Below are 19,152 nucleotides of genomic sequence, written 5' to 3'. Positions count from 1 at the left end.
GGAACCATGAGGTTGCAGGTTCCATCCCTGGCCTTACTTAGTGGGTTAGGGATCCTGCATTGTCGTGAGCTGTGATGTAGGTTGCAGACATGGCTCGGATCCCGCCTTGGCGTGGCTCTGGCATAGGCTGGCAACTACAGCTCCGATTGGATCCCTAGCCTGGTAACTTCCCTATGCCTCAGGTGCGACCCTAGAAAAGTCAAAAAAAAAAAAAAAAAAGTGCATCATAGGCTTTGGTCCTTGGGCAACGCATTCGGTGTTTTTCCTGTCTCATCCAGACACCAGGGAGAGCAGAATGGAGGGGGCAGTAGCCAGCCAAAGGGAAAAATGGGCAGATTTAGGCGAAGGAAACTGGAGATGTCAGAGAAACCAAACGCAAAATGGACTTTGCGCTTCGCTTCTCTATTGCTTCCATTAAATATTAATTGTCATGGGGGCCAGACAAATTTAATGTGGACTTGTTCTTTAGATTTCATTTCAGTAATTTAAAGAGCAATGGGAACCACCTCATAGTTAATCGATAGATTTAAAGTAATATTTTAAAAATACTCTTTATTTTTCTCATTGCAAATGTTAAACATGTTCATGGTAGGAATTTTGGGAAAGAGATGAAAGCACGTAAAAGAAAAGAATCAGCTTTTATTTCATTGTCTTGTGATAACGGCTGGTAACTGGGTAATGTATAGCGCTCTCCATAATTTTTTCAGTGTGTTCAGTGTATACATATTACTTTATGAAATTGGATTTGTTTGGTTGTTGTTTTTACTTTTTAGGGCCGCACCTGTGGCATATGGAAGTTTGAAGGCTAGGGGTCGAATCAGACCTGTAGCCACCGACCTACACCACAGCCACAGCAACGCTAGATCCGAGCCACTTCTGCAACCTACACCACAGCTCACGGGAACGCTGGATCCTTAATCCACTGAGTGAGGCCAGGGATGGAATTCACATCCTCATGGATACTAGTTGGATTCGTTTCCACTGAACCACAATGGGATCACCCGGGATTTGATTTTTGAATGCCAAAACTGTGTAAAGAAAATAGCATTTTTTCTTTCTGACTGTTTAGTGCTAGGTAACATTTCTGGTCTCTGAGGGTCTTTCAGAATTCCATGCAGATTCATACTGGGTTTTTTTGCCCAGATCTCTAGAAAGTCTTGCAGCTGTCCAGAAAAAAATAAGTGGCCAATCCATCAGAGGTCAGTTTGAGGGCTCTTGCTTCTGCAGGAGAAAAACTAATTTTTAGTTGGTGCTTCATCCAGCTTTTATTTGTCAGTAGACTCCAAGGTATTATCTCTTTATTCCTTGCACATACCTGGTACATAATAAGTATCAAATTGTCGAAACGTTTGCTGAGTAGAGAAATAAACCAAGGTTAAATCTTCTAATAATCTGCATGGTGAGCCAGCTGTAATACTGAAGCACTGATCAGCTTCAAGAAAGAAAATTAGCAACAGGTAGAAAATATAGTGTGAGTTATCCTCATTACAACTATGGTGGAATTTTGTGTGACATTTGCTATCTCTATCTATCTATCTATCTATCTATCTATCTATCTATCTATCATCTGTCTGTCTGTCTATCCATCATCTGTCATCTGTCTATCATCATCTATCTATCTATCTACATTTTTTTTTTTGCTGTACCCATGGCATGTAGAAGTTCCTGGGCCAGGGATCGAACCTGGGCCACAGAAGTGACCTGAGCCATAGCAGCAATACCACAGATTCTTGACCCCTAGGCCATCAGGGAACTCCAGCATTGCCAATATTTCTGACAAAAGATGTATTTTCTTTCTACGTCATACACATGTAATGTCTTTAAGTATTGCAGAGTAGATGTTTGGTGTTATGTATACGGTGTTGGCTGTTTACCAAATGATCAGCAATTTAAAATAGATTAATTTGGGGGAGTTCACCATATTCTTGGGTTAATTTGTTCTGTCTGGTCTCCCCAATTCTGTTGATTTTTTTTTCTTTCTTGCTGGATTAATTCATTCATTCAGCAAATATTTTTTTTGTGTGTGCCTTTTACATATCAGGTACTACACCAGCTCATGGAGAGATAGTAGGGACCAAAATAGATAAAGTTCTCTGCCTTCAAGGAGGGGAGGGCAGAACTTCCTGTGGTGATGCCGTGGAAATGACTCTGACTAGGAACCATGAGGTTGCAGGTTCAATCCCTGGCCTCGCTCAGCGAGTTAAGGATCCAGCATTTCTGTGAGCTGTAGTGTAGGTTGCAGATGAGGCTTGGATCCTCCGTTGCTGTGGCTGTGGTATAAGCTGGCAGCTGTAGCCCTGATTAGACCCCTAGCCTGGGAACCTCTGTATGCTGCAAGTGTGGCCCTATAAAGCAAAAAAAAAAAAAAGGGGGGGGGGAGGGGAGGGCAGACAGCAAACAAATAAGTCTATGATGTGATTTCAGGTATTGGAAAATGCTGTGAAGAAGAAAAAATTGGGATGATTTGTGTGTGTGAGTATGTGAGAGAGAGAGGGTGAGAGGGACAGAGCAGCACAAAAGAAGCTGGTGCCCCCCACCCACCCCTGGCACCCCCACTGTCGAATAGCCCTTGAGGGGCTGAGTGTCTCTGGCAGCCCCCAGAAGCCCAGTGTAGCTCTGGCCCCCTGAGTCAGCTGCCGCACCCAGTGCTAGAGCTTTGGGGAGTCATCTAGACCCGGAAGGGCCCTGGGCGCCAAGGTCACTAGCACAAAGACCAGGAAAGACTGTGTCCTTCAACCGTAAATCCAACAGCTCTGCCTACTTCTTGGAAGATGTTGAACTGATAAGAAGGTGTTTTTTATAACCCGGTGTTGTCTGTGAGAAGTACTTTGCAAACCCTGAAAGACATTGCAGAGGAGGCCCTTCCTTATAAGCCAGAGTAGAGGTGGATGTCCGTGGTGGGTTGTCCCCAATGCGTCACATGCGGATGTGGACTAGAAAATGGTTGTGACAGGCAAGAGACAAAGTACACTTGGTTTGTTTATTCCGCCTTTCAGCTTTTCTCTGTATTCTCTCCCCACACGCAAAGTGCCAACATTTATTCTGTTCTATCAGTTCTTAGGATCATCTCAAGAAATGTCGATATTAAATGCAGGGTCGAGGATTAGAAAACATCTCAACATGCAGGAGTATCCGTTGTGGCTCAGCCATAACAAACCCCACTAGCATCCATGAGGATGCAGGTTCGATCCCTGGCCTTGCTCAGTGGGTTAAGGATCTGGTGTTGCCGTAAGCTGTGGTGTAGGTCTCGGATGTGGCTCAGATCCTACAGTGCTATAACTGTGGTGTAGACCAGCAGCTGCAGCTCCAATTCGATCCCCAGGCTGGGAACCTCCATATGTCATGGGTGCAGCCATTAAAAAAAAAAAAAATTCAATATACAGCGCCTTGCTTCTGAGGTAAGTCTTCTGGGTTATTCCAGCCTGAGGGAATAATTAATGGCTTGGACTCTTCCTATCACCACAGGCTGCCAGGCCACCAGATAACAAAGCCAATCCAGGATGTGTCCCTATAAAAAGTGCATGCGCTCCCAGCTAAATCTCAGTGAAGGAGGTTGCTCTCCATACAGCCACGTAGGAGAAACATCCACTGTTATGTACACTACACCTTATTTCCAAAAATAAATCAAACCAGTCTACAGTAACATCCCAAACTATCAGAATCCCAAAGGAGAATGAAAGGCTTAGGGTCACATACTCTAAAACAAAGGGCACAAGGGGAAGATTACATTGGAAAACCCAGGATAATGGAAACTGCTGTAAGTGGGCAAAAACAGCTCTGGGCTCTCCTGCCATCAGCTCATCGGCGGGAACTCATGGCATGTGGAAGAGAAAACACTAGGAGTTCCCTGGTGGTGCAGCAGGTTAAGGATCTGGTGTTGTCGCTGCTGTGGCTAGGGTTTGATCTCTGGCCCGGGAACTTCCATATACCATGGGCACAGCTAAAAAAGAAAACAAACAAACAAACAAAACAGTTCATAGACAATACGTAGCTTATCCTGGGATCTTTGATAAATTTTTCCAGGGGAACTTAATTAATACATCGTATCTCTGTTATACACAGAAAGGCAGATTTGTCACATGGAGCTTCTGTCTTCTAGGGCATCCCCATAAAGAGCACATGTATTTATTTAGCTGACTTAGAATAATGAAGATTGTTGAGAGGGGTGTTATATTCAGAAATAAAAGTTCTGTATTTCCGAGAATAAAAGAAGTGCGTCTACTATTCAAAGTTTCTTCTCTCAAGATCATAAAAGCTTATCCTCTCAAGACCATTTCTTTCACTCAGAGAAGCCAATTGTCCTTTGTTCTTTCCATGCTCTTTAAGGTGACACTTATGATCAAATTACCACCAATTTTAGAGCACAGATTTATGTCCTGCAGTCTTGTAAGTAAGTTATTAACTAACTGAAAGCTCTGCTGGACTCAGTCTCCTCTTGTTAGGCGGGCGATTCAGGCAGAGGAGGGAGCCAGGGAGGCCACTGCAGGCCCTTGACCTTGGCTCTGCTTGCCTGGTGCTGACTCAGCGAGAAAGGCCAGACCTGGCAGGGAGCTGGGGGCCTGGCTCTGAGACCCAGAGACCCACCCTGCTGCCTCCTCGGCTGTCCCTCTGGAGAGTCTTTCTTTCATTTGCAGTCCTCAGAGACTGGGGTGTTGCTGCCAATAGCCACAAACTGTAGGCTTAGGGTTGGGGAAGAGCAGGGGGCCTGGGGGAGTTCTTTGGCACCTAAGGTGCAGTGCCTGGTCCTCAGAAGAGTGAGGCTGTCTCTGGAGGAGAGCTCACGCCTGGCAGGTTGAAGCCAAACCCTCGGGGTTCTGCGTGCGGGGGATGTGTTTCAGTTCCACTTCTACCCTGGAAGAGATGCACTGTGGTCCTGGGCCAAGGGGCTGGGGGCTCTGGATGGCACATTCCCTTCCTGCCACCTTAATGAGGTTTGGGTTTACTCCGGGCAGATCCCTGCTGCCTGTGAAAGTCTGGTAGCTGCCATTGACTAACCAAATCTGTAGTTAAGTTTTTACTCCTTTCAATATTGTTATTATTTAGCTTAGCCCGAGGAAAGATGAGGTACAGCAAGGAACTGCAAATCCAGAATCCAGGGGGGAAAAAGCCCTACTGATTTCTGGAAATAATAGTATTTGGTACACCTTAATTCTAGTTCACATTGGGGCTTATTTATTTATTTATTTTTGTCTTTTGTCCTTTTAGGGCCACACCCGCGGCATATGGAGGTTCCCAGGCTAGGAGTCGAATCGGAGCTGTAGCCACCGGCCTACGCCACAGCCACAGCAACACAGGATCCGAGCTGCATCTGCAACCTACACCACAGCTCATGGCAATGCTGGATCCTTAACCCACTGAGCAAGGCCAGGGATCGAACCTGCAACCACATGGTTCCTAGTCGGATTCGTTTCTGTTTCGCTGCGACGGGAACTCCACTTTGGGGCTTTTAGAATTTCAACTTTCTATCTCCCTACTCACTCATCCCACCCACCACCCCACTTACTATCATTCACTTGTCTTCTGTCATCTCTCTATCATCATTTATCTATCTATTATCATCTATTATCTATTTATCTATCCATCTATCATCTATTATCTATCATCTTGTCTTACTATCTCTTATTTAGCTATCATCTATCTGTCTATTCTCTATTATCTATCACTTATCTATCCATCTATCATCTATTTATCATCTGTCATCTCTCATATCTATTATGTATCATTTTATCTTTCTATATAATCACCTGTCTTTTGCAATGCCCCATCACATTTCCGCTAAAGCCCTCATAGTGGACTATATGGAGTGTAAAGTATAGAATATATCGGAGTTTCCATTGTGGTGCAGCGGAAACGAATCTGACTGTGAACTGTGAGGTTGCGGGTTCCATCCCCGCCCTCACGCAGTGGATTAAGGATCTGGCGTTGCCATGAGCTATGGTGTAGTTCGCAGAAGTGGCTCGGATCTGGTGTTGCTGTGGCTCTGGCATAAGCCAGCAACAACGGCTCTGATTAGACCCCTAGCCTGGGAACCTCCATATGCTGCAGGTGCAGCCCTAAAAAGACAAAAGACAAAAAAAAAAAAAAAAAGAATAGAATATATTTTTTGGCGGAGTTCCTGTTGTGGCGCAGTGGTTAACGAATCTGACTAGGAACCATGAATTTGCAGGTTCACTCCCTGGCCTTGCTCAGTAGGTTAAGGAATTGGCATCGCCGTGAGCTGTGGTGTAGGTCGCAGACATAGCTCGGATCTGGCGTTGCTGTGGCTCTGGCGTAGGCCGGCGGCTACAGCTCTGATTCGACCCCTAGCCTAGGAACCTCCATATACCATAAGTGCGGCCCTAAAAAGACAAAAGAAAAAAAAAAAAGAGAGAATATATGTTTTGTCATTTAACTTCCTAACTAGAATAGTCACATAGGCACAGGGGAGAAAAGAGACCAGGAAATCATTTTGAAATAGGCGGTTAGGGAAAACGGGCTGTTTTCTGCTATACCTCTAATGAAGATTAGGCAAGTTTAGAGAATGCATCACCAGAAACATTTCAGATACTATTTCATAACTTTATAAAAAAGGACACAGGTTATTGATCATCTTCTTCAAATCAACCATCTCTTTGCAGTGAGGTCATGTCTGCTTTTTATCAACAATACACCAACCTCAGATGCAAAATTCACCAAAGCCTTGGCATCTCGTTAGGGAAGCTTCTGGATACTAAAGGGCAAGGTCTGCGTCATAATGACGCAGTGGAAGTGGTCCCACCTGTAGGATAGACGACTGGGGATGCGGAGGGCTCTCAGTCCTGACTCACCTGTGCCCACTGCTTTCTCAGAGAGATGGCACTGCCAAGGACAGAGAGCCTGGAGTCCGCTGCAGTAGCTTATGCCCCTGAGGAATTTACTGACCTTCCTGATCTTCCGTGTTCTTGTCTCACTTGACTCGTGTAATTAAATTAGATAAAGAATGTGGAAGTGCTTTGTTACAGGAATGTCTCATGTAAACATACCATCGGATTTCCCCTCCTGGCTTATCCTGCCTTTCTCTGCATTTTTCCCCATCTGCTTTTTGGGCACCAACTCACACCTCCTATGTAATCAGACTTGTCTTAGGTACTTAGACAGTTTAAATTATTTACAGCCAGGGATGTACACATATTTCTATTAGCTTCATAAGTTTTTTCCTTGACTTTTTATCACTGATAAGGAGCCAGTATTTTTTTTTATTAAAGTATAGTTGATTTACAGTGTTGTGCCTGTCTCTCTGTACAGTGAAGTGACCCAGTCATACACACACAAACACATATGTATACACACACACACACACACACACACACACATTCCTTTTCTCATATTATCCTCCATCATGTTCCATCCCAAAAAACTGGACAGAGTTCCCTGTGCTGTACAGTAGGACCTCACTGCCCATCCATTCTAAATGTAACAGTTAGCATTTACTAACCCCAAACTTCCAGCTCATTCCACTCCCTCTCCCTCCCCCTTGGCAACCGAAGGGGGGTTCTGTTTTGTAGAAAGGTCCATTTGTGTCATATTTTAGTTTCCACATATAAATGATATCATATGGTATTTGTCTCTTTCTGCATTACGTCACCTAGTATGAGAATCTCTAGTTGCATCCATGTTGCTGTAAATGGCATTATTTTGTTCTTTTTTACGACCAAGTAGCATTCCATTGTGTACATATACCACATCTGCTTAATCCATTCATCTGTTGATGGGATTGAGGTTGTTTCTAGGTCTTGGCTATTGTGAACAGTGCTGCTATGAACATATAGGTGCATGTATGTTTTTGAATTGTAGTTTTGTCTGGATATATGCCCAGGAGTGGGATTGCTGGATTATATGGTTGTTCTACATTTAGTTTTCTGAGGTACCTACATGCTGTTTTCCACAGTGGTTTTTCCAATTTACATTCCTACCAACAGCATAAAAGGGTTCCCTTTTCTCCACACCCTCTCCAGCATTTGCAGATTTGTGGACTTATTAATGATGGCCATTCTGACTGGTGAGAGGAGGTAACTCCTTGTAGTTTTGATTTGCATTTCTCTAATAATTAGTGACATTGAGCATTTTTTTCATGTGCCTACTGACCATCTGTATGTCTTCTTTGGAGAAATGTCTATTTAGGTCTTCCCCCCATTTTTCAATTTAGGTTGTTTCTTTTGGGATTGAGTTGCTATTTTTAAAAATAGAATATAAACATAATAAACATCTAAACCTCTAGGCATTTATAGAGTCATTTGTATACAAACCCTTGTCCAGAAAGTTGGACCCTTTGGCCCCAAAGCCGAGAGTGAACCTATCTTTTCCCACAGCACCAGGGACTTAGAGCACATGTCACCCTATATCATGATTTTCTGGATACTTGTATGTGTACCCAGGCCATAGGCTACCTGTGAGACCATGACTCATTGGCCTCTGTCCTCAGCACCACAAGCAGTGCCTAAGTGCTTATTTACTGAACAAATATTTGAAGGAATCATTCAAGACCAATGACTTTTGCAAACATATTTTCCCCAGGTTCCACAACTTACAGATTTGGGTAACATGATGAACTATAATGAGATCCATTGTGTTGACTTACTTATTTCTGTGGTTCTTGGTGCTGGTGTGGCTTTGTGGATCAAGGTCACACAGTGTTCTTACTGACCTGCTACGCACCCGTGTGAACAGCAGTGTGGTCGAAGTTCCCTCCCTGACAGATGGCGGGTCATGGCGGTGTAGACAAGTCAAGGCCATGTAGATGCGGCCTCCATACTGAATCCATGTGCAGCAAAGAGTTTCCACTCTTTTTTGTTCTTGAAAATGGGGTCTCTTTTGCAACATGCTAACAAAAAGTGGTATATTCTTACAAAGATTTTGAACCCAAACCCATATAGCCCTTCATTCAAAAGGGCTGGAATACAGCCCCATCTTCCTGATAGGTATGGAGGTCAGGGGTCATAGAGCCAGCATTGAAATGTCCCATCTCCTCTTTAATATTCTCATCCATCTTCAAAATCTCCCTGCTGAAAAGCCTCCATACTGGCAGAACTGCCACAGAGCAAGGCTCAGATTCCTGCCCTCTTGTTAATATGACTCATGCTAAAATGGGCCATTAATAATACTCCCTGCAAAGCAAATTTAAAGGTGACTACATTTTAGATTACACATGCACACGTGTACAACAATCCCTAAGGGCTTTTAAAGGTGGAGAGAGAAAATATTTCCACTTGCAAATGGCAGAAGGGGCTCTGTTCCAACATTTGAAAAGTAAATCATATTTAAAACTAGCACCAGATTTGGAAAATTTCTACTAAGCATGATAGGTTTTGGGGAAAGGTATTGCACTGAAAAAAAAAAAAAAAACCCACATAGAATTCCACATGGGATGTCTTTGTGTTTCTTCCCTTAAAATGTCAAGACTTAAAATGTTGGAGTAAAGGCTCCTATTACATTTCAGATGCATTTTGGTCCAGGTTTTTACTCTCAGGATTGAATACATGGAATCTGTCCAGATTAAACAGAATCGAATCATAGGTACTGCCCATCTAAGCTATTACCGACTGAGTTAGACGGGCTTCAGAGGCCAAAGACAGATGGCTTAAGCACCTCACGATGCCAGTGCTTTGAACTGACTGAGTGCCTAGCAATATTATAAAATTGGTATTGTACTATAAAATAAAGATAAATGATGCCTTCTTTTCCCTGTATCTAGAGACGAATTAAAAAACTGACTGTTGGCCAACCCAAGCACAACTCTGGGATCCAAAGTCACATGCACAGGCTGCGTTGCCCAGGCTCTTGATCCCAGCGACTTTCAGCCACCAGAGTGCTTCCTCCGTGGTCACTGGAGTCCCAGAGGATGCTGGTTTCCAGGCCCAGGACTGTCTGGTCCCTAACACCCAAAGATCCCTCAGCCAGTAGATAGCCATTTGGGGCAGAACCCATAGGCAGAGGAACCAAATGCTCTAAGAGGTGGACAATCCCGTTTTGGTCCCTCCGGCTGCCTGGGGCGTTATCCTCTTTCCAAGACCGATGCTGATACTCGGCTTTCCCCATCATCCCTGATGACATAGCAGGTTCCTAAGGATTATTTCCAGGCAAAAGCATAGCCCTTTGATGTTCTTGGTCCTGTGAGATGCAGACCTCAGTTCCTTTCTGCAGCTGAGACTTCGTTCTGTTTTCCAGTCCCCAACCGCCTTCTCTCCCTGGTCCTTCTTGGCTTCCTGTTCATTTGCAGCTTCGCCAACTTCCTCAGCCAGTCTCTGCACAGATGTTGCAACCCTCCTATCTGTGTGGCGTGAAGGTTCCTTTTTATTTAATTAATTAAATAAATCAATTTATTTGGGGGGCCGCAGCATGCAGCAACTTGATGTGGAACCTGAGTTCCCAGACCAGGGATTGAACCCGGGCTGCAGTGATGAGAGCACTGAGTCTTCACCACTAGACCCCCTCTCCCCCAGGGAGCTCCCATGAAGATTCTTTTTTAAAAAACAGAGTTACTGGTGGAGGTTCACCTTAATTTGCAGTTCATTATTCAGCAGGGCTCACCAGGAAGTCTCAGATGGAAAGACAGGAGGGTGGGAAAAGGTGTGGAGTCTGGGGATGGGAACTGAGCAGGGCTCAGGGGACCCATGTAGGAGGAGAGGAAGGAGGAGGTAGCTGATGAGAAGGGCTCCCCTGACCTGCCAACTCCCATACCCATCACAGATGATCTGAAAACCTCTTCCTGGCCCTGACCCTTGATGAAGGCCAAATGGTCTCCCAGGAAAAGGCTATACATGACTGCAGGAAAGCTGGTAGGTGCTTTCCATGAGCCCTTCTTCACCAAGCTCCACGATGATCTTCTGCCCACAGACAGCAGTCTGCCAAGCTCCTGGTAGGCTTCCCGCTAATGCTATAGAACTGTTGGGGTGAAGGCGCAGAGCACCAATGCAAAGCAGTGCCCCTGCCAGTCTCTGGGCACAGGGACGCCAGGCTTTAGGACATGAGTCTTTACCGCTTCTCTCTTGGTTTAGAACTCGAATCACCTTCCCCCATGGCAACAATGCTTTGGGGGCTTAAAGGTATCCAGGCAAAACCCCACTGAACCCCAAATGAACCCCAAGGCCATGGCTAATTTTAACATCCAGTCTAACCTCCCCACTGAGGAATCTTTCAGGAAGAACAGTTTTTATCTGGGGCTGTAGTTCAGGATCACACAGAAGCTTTTCTTTACTTTTTATTTTTGGCTGCCCTGCGGCATATGGAGTTCCCAGGCCAGGGGTCAGATCCCAGCTGCAGTTGCAACCTATGCGGCAAAACACCCACTGGGTTGGGCTGGGTCGAACCTGTGTCTCAGCACTGCAGAGACTCCACCGATCTTGTTGCACCCCAGCGGGAACTCTCATACAGAAGCTTTTAAAACTAACATAGAACCTCACCCTTGCTTTATTTTTTTTCCTGGAGACTCTGATTCATAGATCTGGAGTAAACCTAGACATCTATGTATCTTTTAATTAACTTTAATACAATTAAATTTATTAATTTTAAAATAATCAAAATTGAATTAATTTGGATATATGTACATTTTAAATTAATTTTAATCCCATGTGACAGACTAATCCTGTTAGAAGAATTCTAATTTGGGATATTGCACCTCTTCACTGTTGTGGACAAGGACTGATTCTCAACATTGATAGCACATTAGAAAGTCTAAGAAGCTTTTTAAAAGGTAAAAATATTAAAAAGAAAAAAAAGGAGTTCCCATCATGGCTCAGTGGAAGCGAACCTGACCAGTATCCATGAGGATGCAGGTTCGATCCCTGGCCTCGCTCAGTGGGTTAAGGATCTGGCATTGCCGTGAGCTGTGGTGTAGTTTGCAGATGCAGCTTGGATCCCGTGTTGCTGTGGCTGTGGTATAAGCCAGCAGTTGTAGCTCTGATGAGACCCATAGCCTGGGAACCTCCATATGCTGAGGGTGCAGCCTTTAAAATAATAATAATAATAATAAAATAAAATATTTATTTTACTTTTTTCTTTTTTCTTTTTTTTTTTTTTTTTTTTTTTTTTTTGCTTTTTAGGGCTGCACCTGTGGCCTATGGAAACTCTCAGGCTAGGGTTCGAATCAGAGCTACAGCTACTGGCCTATGCCACAGACACAGCCACAGCCACAGCAATGCAGGATTTGAGATTTGAGTAGCGTCTGTGACCTACACCACAGCTCATGGCATCGCTGGCTCCTTAACCCACTGAGCGAGGACAGAGATCGACCCTGCGTCCTCATCGATGCTAGCTGGGTTCGTTACTGCTGAGCCACAATGGGAAATCCTATTTTACCATTGTTTAGACTTAAAAGATAAGAAGCTAGTATAGGGAGTTCCTGCTGTCTCTGCAGCAGTTTAGGTCACAGTAACGACTTGGATTCGATCCCTGTCCAGGGAGCTTCCACATGCCATGGGTATGGCCAAAAAAGGGAAGATAGTACAGAGTTGCCATACCGCGTTTCCCCGTGATGAACATTTTACACTAGTGTGGTACATTTGTCACAATTAATGACCCACCTTGATACATTATTATGAAATAAAGTCTATATTCAGATAACTTGGTCTTTTCCTAATTTCCTTATTTTGTTCCAGAATCCCATCCAGGATACCATTTAATTGTCATGTCTCCTTAGGTTCCCCTTGACTTTGGCACTTTGTCAGACTTTGCTTTTTTTCTATGACTGACAGTTTGGAGGAGTGTTTTGTAGAGTGTCCCCCAGATGGAATTTGGCCTATATTTTTGCTCTTGATTGCACTGGGGTTGTGGGTTTTAGGGAGGAAAGTAACAGAGGTGAAGTACTATTTTTCTTACTTTTCTTTTCTTTTTAAGGCCCGCCCACAGCATAAAGAAGTTCCCAGGCTAGGGGTTGAATCAGAGCTGTAGCTGTTGGTCTACACTGCAGCTCATGGCAATGCCGGATCCTTAACCCCCTGAGTGAGGCCAAGGATTGAATCCGAATCTCATGGAGACGAGTCAGATTCTTTTCTGCTGCTCCACAATGAGGAGGACCAATTAAAAGTAATTCTTCAGGAGTTCCCGTCGTGGCGCAGTGGTTAACGAATCCGACTAGGAACCATGAGGTTGCGGGTTCGGTCCCTGCCCTTGCTCAGTGGGTTAACGATCTGGCGTTGCCATGAGCTGTGGTGTAGGTTGCAGACGCGGCTCGGATCCTGTGTTGCTGTGGCTCTGGTGTAGGCCAGAGGCTACAGCTCCGATTCGACCCCTAGCCTGGGAACCTCCATATGCCGCAGGAGCGGCCCTAGAAATGGCAAAAAGACAAAAAAAAAAAAAAAAGTAATTCTTCATTTATGTAAATGGAATTCTTTAGGGTTGAATTCTTCTGCATAGGAGACTTGTCTATTCTCTTCTATCTATCTATCTATCTGTCTATCCAGGCAACAGTTTATTTATGTCACCATGGTCTCGTGGATATATATTCTATACTTTGTGTTATAACCCAATCCTGCTTCTACTGCTACTGCTACTGTTACTGCTACTATTACTACTGTGAGTGCTACTATTACTATTACTGCTGCTGCTATTACTGCTACTGCTACTATTGCTGCTGCTTACTGCTACTATTGCTGCTACTACTATTGCTACTACTACTGCTGCTACTACTACTACTGTTATTGCTACTGTTGCTGCTACTACTACTGCTACTACTACTGCTGCTGCTACTACTACCACTGCTGCTACCACTGCTGCTAATACTGCTGCTGCTACTACTGCTATTGCTACTACTACTACTACTGTTGCTGCTACTAGTAGCTTCTGTGTCTCTTTAACATACCCCCATCATTGTGGGTTTTTTCTTGTGTGGGGGGTTTTTTGAGCCCTTCCTCACTTTCTTGAACTACAAGATACTCCAGACTCCTATTGTATGCTCCCTGCCAAGACCCAGAATCAACCATTTTCCTAAGAAGCCCTGCTTCCTTTTATTATAGTTGGTATTAGAAACCAAGAGCTGGGTGCTTGGTGTGCTCACTGCTGCTGAAGTGTCCTTTGCTTCTAGGGCTTCTTAGCTGACAGAGCAAGGAATTATATCTGTATATACTGACCCGAGTGTCTACACATATCTATAAGTATTTCTATATGTATCGTCTACATTAAGATTTATATAATCTATATTGAGCTAAACATGAGTTCAGACTGATGTCTCCAACTTTTATACATAGATCTCTCTAGCCTCTCCTTACTGAGCTGTAATCTTCTGAGAGTAAGAAACACAGCATCCACTACTTACTTAGCATAGCATCTTCCATTTACTTAGTAGTCCAATTCTAGAATAAATGTATAGCGGTATCAGAATTAACCCACAACCCTGAGGGAAGCCACTTTATGACCTGGAGGACAGTGCTTACCTGTAATCCCCTTTGCTTTGAATCTTAGATCTACACTCATTTCAAAGTTACTTAGGTCAGACCTTCCTCCCACCCCCTTCAGTGAGGTTTCTTCGTATGTTTGTTATACAGTTTTCTTCATATATTTGTCTACATTCTATCATGGCATTTCTTGACATTCTAAATGATTTTTTACATTTGTATACACTAAGGAGTAATATAACTTTTACCATAGTAAAGTAAATAATCCTTACTGAGAGTTCCCATTGTGGCTCAGTGGTAACAAACCCAACTAGTATCCATGGGGACGTGGGTTTCATCCCTGGCTTTGCTCAGTGGGTTGAGGATCTGATGTTGCTGTGAGCTGTGGTGTAGGTCATAGATGTGGCTTGGATCCTGCATTGCTGTGGCTGTGGGTAGGCCCGCAGCTGCAGCTCCAATTGGACCCCTAGCCTGGAAACGTCCATATACTGGCGGTGTGGCCCTAAAAAGACAAAAAAAAAAAAGGTTTACCCTTTTTGCTGTAAAGTGCTGTTGACTCTGACAAATGCATCTGGTCATGTATTCACCAATAGATATCATGCAGAATAATTTCACCACCCTAAAAACTTCCCTGTGCTTCACCTCTTCAACCCTACACCCTTCCTACACCCTGGCAACCACTGATCTCTTCAGCATCTCCATAGTTGTGCCTTCTCTAAATTGTCATATAAATGGAATCATACATAGCCTTTTTCAGACTGGCTATTTCACTTAACAGTATATATTTTAGCAATCTATTTTCCACTTAGTCCTTAAGAACCAGCTTCCTGGATAGTTTCCACTCAGCATCCATGTTTTTGCATGGCTTATAACTCATTCCTTTTCCCAGGGAGCATTTAAAATAAAGCAGATGCATTGGCTCCTCTCCCAGAATCTGACTTAATTAGTGTGAGGCTCAGGCCCTGGTGTGAGAACAGAGATTGCTCCTCCTTTGCTTCCTCTTTACCTCTGTAAATGCGCAAGCACACACACACACACACACACACACACACACACACACACACACACACACACACACGTGCACACACACATGCAGACACACACACACACAGAGACGCAGACACACCTCACCATCAGTTCGAGTCACTGGTGGCTGTGCCAATGGCTTCTGGCAGTGGGTTTTATAGATTTGACGGTTGGAATGAAGATGGCAGGAGATAAGAAGATGCTGAACGGTGGAGTGGGATCAGGTGAGAAATTGCCAGGAAGCTGGTACTTCAAGACTGGGTTGTCACAGGGAACTATATCTGATCACTTGTGATGGAGCATGATGGAGGATAATGTGAGAAAAAGAATGTATACACACATGTATGACTGGGTCACTTTGCTGTACAGCAGAAATTGACACAACATTCTAAATCAACTATAATAAAATTTTTTAAAAAATAAAGCTAATAAGAACATTTGTGCAAAAAAAGACTTGGTTGTCTTGCCAGGTTAAGTCTCTTCTGGAGAACAGAGGGCAGATAATTCTTCTCGTCCTGTCCTGTCCATAACAAGCACAGGAGGCTTTGGGATTGTTTAAAAGGGAATGACTCTGGTTTTTTCGGAGAAACTTGGAGTGAAATGCTCCCTCCCGTGCTCACCTTAAACCTTGTAGGAAAGGCAGGTGAGACGTTCCTGTCAGGGCACAGTGGAAACGAACCCTCCTAGGAGCTATGAGGAAACAGCTACTTTTCCATTCGTTAAAGTAATATAGATAGTATGCTGAAAAAATAAATTCATGTCTCTCTATAGCTTAAGCTAATGATAATAGATCTGTCTTGTATCCCTTTCCTGCTAGAAAATGGCAGGAACTCCCTCTCTGAAAGTTTCTGGAAGGTCTCTGATGGCCCTGTTGCCACAAAGAGCCCTCCCCCAAGACTGGCCCTCCAGTCAACTGTCTTCCTGATTTTATGAGTTAAGGGTTGCCGTCCTCTGCCTTTCAATTCCTGTGAAGGTTCCAAAGATTAAGAATAACATTGATATGAGAGCTTTTCTGGGGAATTTCCATTTGAACTGCTTTCCACAGCATGTCTTAAATTCCTCTTCCAGAACACAGGTTGATCACACAGTCTCAGCTCTGCCTTGAGAACCTTGCCCGCAGCGCACTCAGCAGCTGTCTTCTCAATGGGATCATGGTTCTGAGTCATAGATACTATTATCCCAATTCCTTTTACTTCTCCCCACATTTCTTCATTCTGTTGTCTCTTCGCTTTCGTTTCAATGTCTAAGTACTTGGTTTCCTCGTTTTCTAGTTGTCCCCAGCAAAAAGTATGTCATGGATGCCTGAAACAAAATTCTAGAGCAGTGCTATCCAATGGAAATACAGATTGGACAGATAGAGAAAATTAAAATTTTCTTGTAGCCACTTAAAAGGGTAAAAAAACCCAGATGAAATAATTTCACCAGTATATCCAGAGGGCTATTGTCTCAACATGTGGTTGATATAAAAATTACTTTTTGTACTGTTTTTGAAACCCAATGTGCATTTGAGACACAGCACCTCTTATTTCACATTTTGTGTGCTCAGTAGTGACATGAACTAGCAGCTACCATATTGGATAGCATAGATCTAGGGGTTTTAATAAAGAAGAAGATACACAGAAGGATATGACACTTCAGAATTTTATGGAAGGGAAATTTGTAGCTCAGTAAGTATTTCTCTCTCTCTCTCTTTTTTTTTTTTTTTGTCTTTTCTAGGGCTGCTCCTGTGGCATATGGAGATTCCCAGGCTATGGGTCGAAGGGGAGCCGTAGCCACCAGCCTCCGCCAGAGCCACAGCAATGCGGGACCCAAGCCGTGTCTGCAACCTACACCACAGCTCACGGCAACACCAGATCCTTAACCCACTGAGCAAGGTCAGGGATCGAACCCACAACCTCATGGTGCCTAGTTGGATTCGTTAACCACTGCGCCACGACGGGAACTCCAGTAAGTATTTCTTTACTATAAATGTCGCCCAACTTTTAATCTACCTTTAAATTTGTAGATCACATATAGATTCTCTTTATTTTTTAAATAATATTTTTAAATATATATATTGTTTTTCTCATATTATCCTCCATCATGTTCCATTACAAGTGACTAGATATAGTTCCCTGTGCTATACAGCAGCATCTGTTGACTTATGCACTCTAAATGCAATAGTTTGCATCTATTAACCCCAGGATCCCAGTCCATCCCACTTCTTCCCCTCCCCCTTGGCAACCACAAGTCAGCTCTCCAAGGCCATGAGTTTCTTTGCTGTGGAAAGTTTTGTTTGTGACGTATATTAGATTCCAGATACGTGATATCATGTGGTAAATACATGATGTCTCTCTCTTTCTAACTTGGTTCACTTAGTATGAGAGTCTCTAGTTCCATGCATGTTGCTGCAAATGGCATTATTTTGTTCTTTTTTATGGCTGAGTAGTATTCCATTGTGTATATATACCTCATCTTCTTATGCACCCCTATGTTCTTTGCAGCACTATTCACAATAGCCAAGACCTGGAAACAACATAAATGTCCATAGACAGATGATTGGATTAGATTCTCTTTAAAGCATATCCTTTTTCAAGAAATCTATATCCATGGGCTTTTTCCTCCTTTCCTTGGTTTTCCCCAATGACATCCACTCTACCAATGATATAAACAATGTATCCATGGAAAATTATAAGGTCAAATGCAGCTTCGAGAAACAGAGAGCTAGATCAGGTGAATATTACAAGCAAGTGCTGGGAGTTATCCATCTTAATTATAAATACTTGAAAACTAAATTGAATCACAGACTGTAAACAGGGTGGCCAAGTAATCTACTTTCAAATGCATAGCTGAGCTTGTAGATTAGAAGAAATCATTTGTAGACCAATCTGTGGAGTGAAAAATGGGGAGAAGCACCAAACATGATGCATTATAAAATATTTTATCTTTTTCAAACATCGTTATAAGTCAATTTTTAGTTTCTAGAATTCTATTCATTATGCAATACACAGTGAGTATGTTATATCAAGTTAAACTCAATAGTAACATAGAGTTTTAATATGCAATCAACAAACAATGCATAAATGTATATGCATTTCTGTGTATATGCATATGTAAATTCACTGTGATTTATTAGTGTTCCTCATGTATGAATGGCCTTCAGGAATGGTTATTTTATATGAGACCCTTCCTACCTTCCTCTCCTCCTTTTCTCATTTGGCCCTAGTGTTAGCTTAGAGTGGTTTTGGCAAGAGTACCTGGGAGGTGAGCAAAAGATGGGACAAGAAGTCAAGAGGGGAGGGCCTTCTCTCCTGCTCCTACTGCCCCCACCCAGGGCAGGCATCCTCATCTTTACCCCATCCCCTCTCTGCTCAAAAAGCCCCTCCCCTCTCCCTGGAGCCGGAGTGCTTCAGACTTGTTTTTTTTCGGTATGTGCCCGAGCCCTTTGTGTGTCCCACACTCGCTCTGATGACTCTGAAGGCTTTTCCTTCTTCCCACAGGCCCAAGTGGAGAAGCAGGAGGATGGAGATGGAGGGCAAGAGTGGAGATGCTGTAGAAGGAGCCAGGTACCCCGGTTGTTTCTCTTACGACAGGCTCAAAGCCTTAGAAAAGCCACAAGAAGGGCCAAGTGGCTGCTTTGTGCCTGAGGCAACATGGAAAGAATCTGGGGGCCCAGCTCCATTCCTTGATGCACCGCTTACAAGGGCTCCACCCCTTGGAACAAGAAGAGGACACGGAAGGAGGAGGGCTGTTGGGCCATCCCTGTGTGCATAGAAGATAAGGGCGGCTGGCATGCGACACG

This window comes from Sus scrofa, chromosome 8 (genome assembly GCF_054392235.1).
Source record: "Sus scrofa isolate SSC_HxYL_T2T_F1_AM1 chromosome 8, Sscrofa_HxYL_maternal_Yorkshire_Landrace_v2.0, whole genome shotgun sequence".
NCBI classification, from domain to species: Eukaryota; Metazoa; Chordata; class Mammalia; order Artiodactyla; family Suidae; genus Sus; species Sus scrofa.
Note: the sequence above shows the minus strand (reverse complement) of the source record.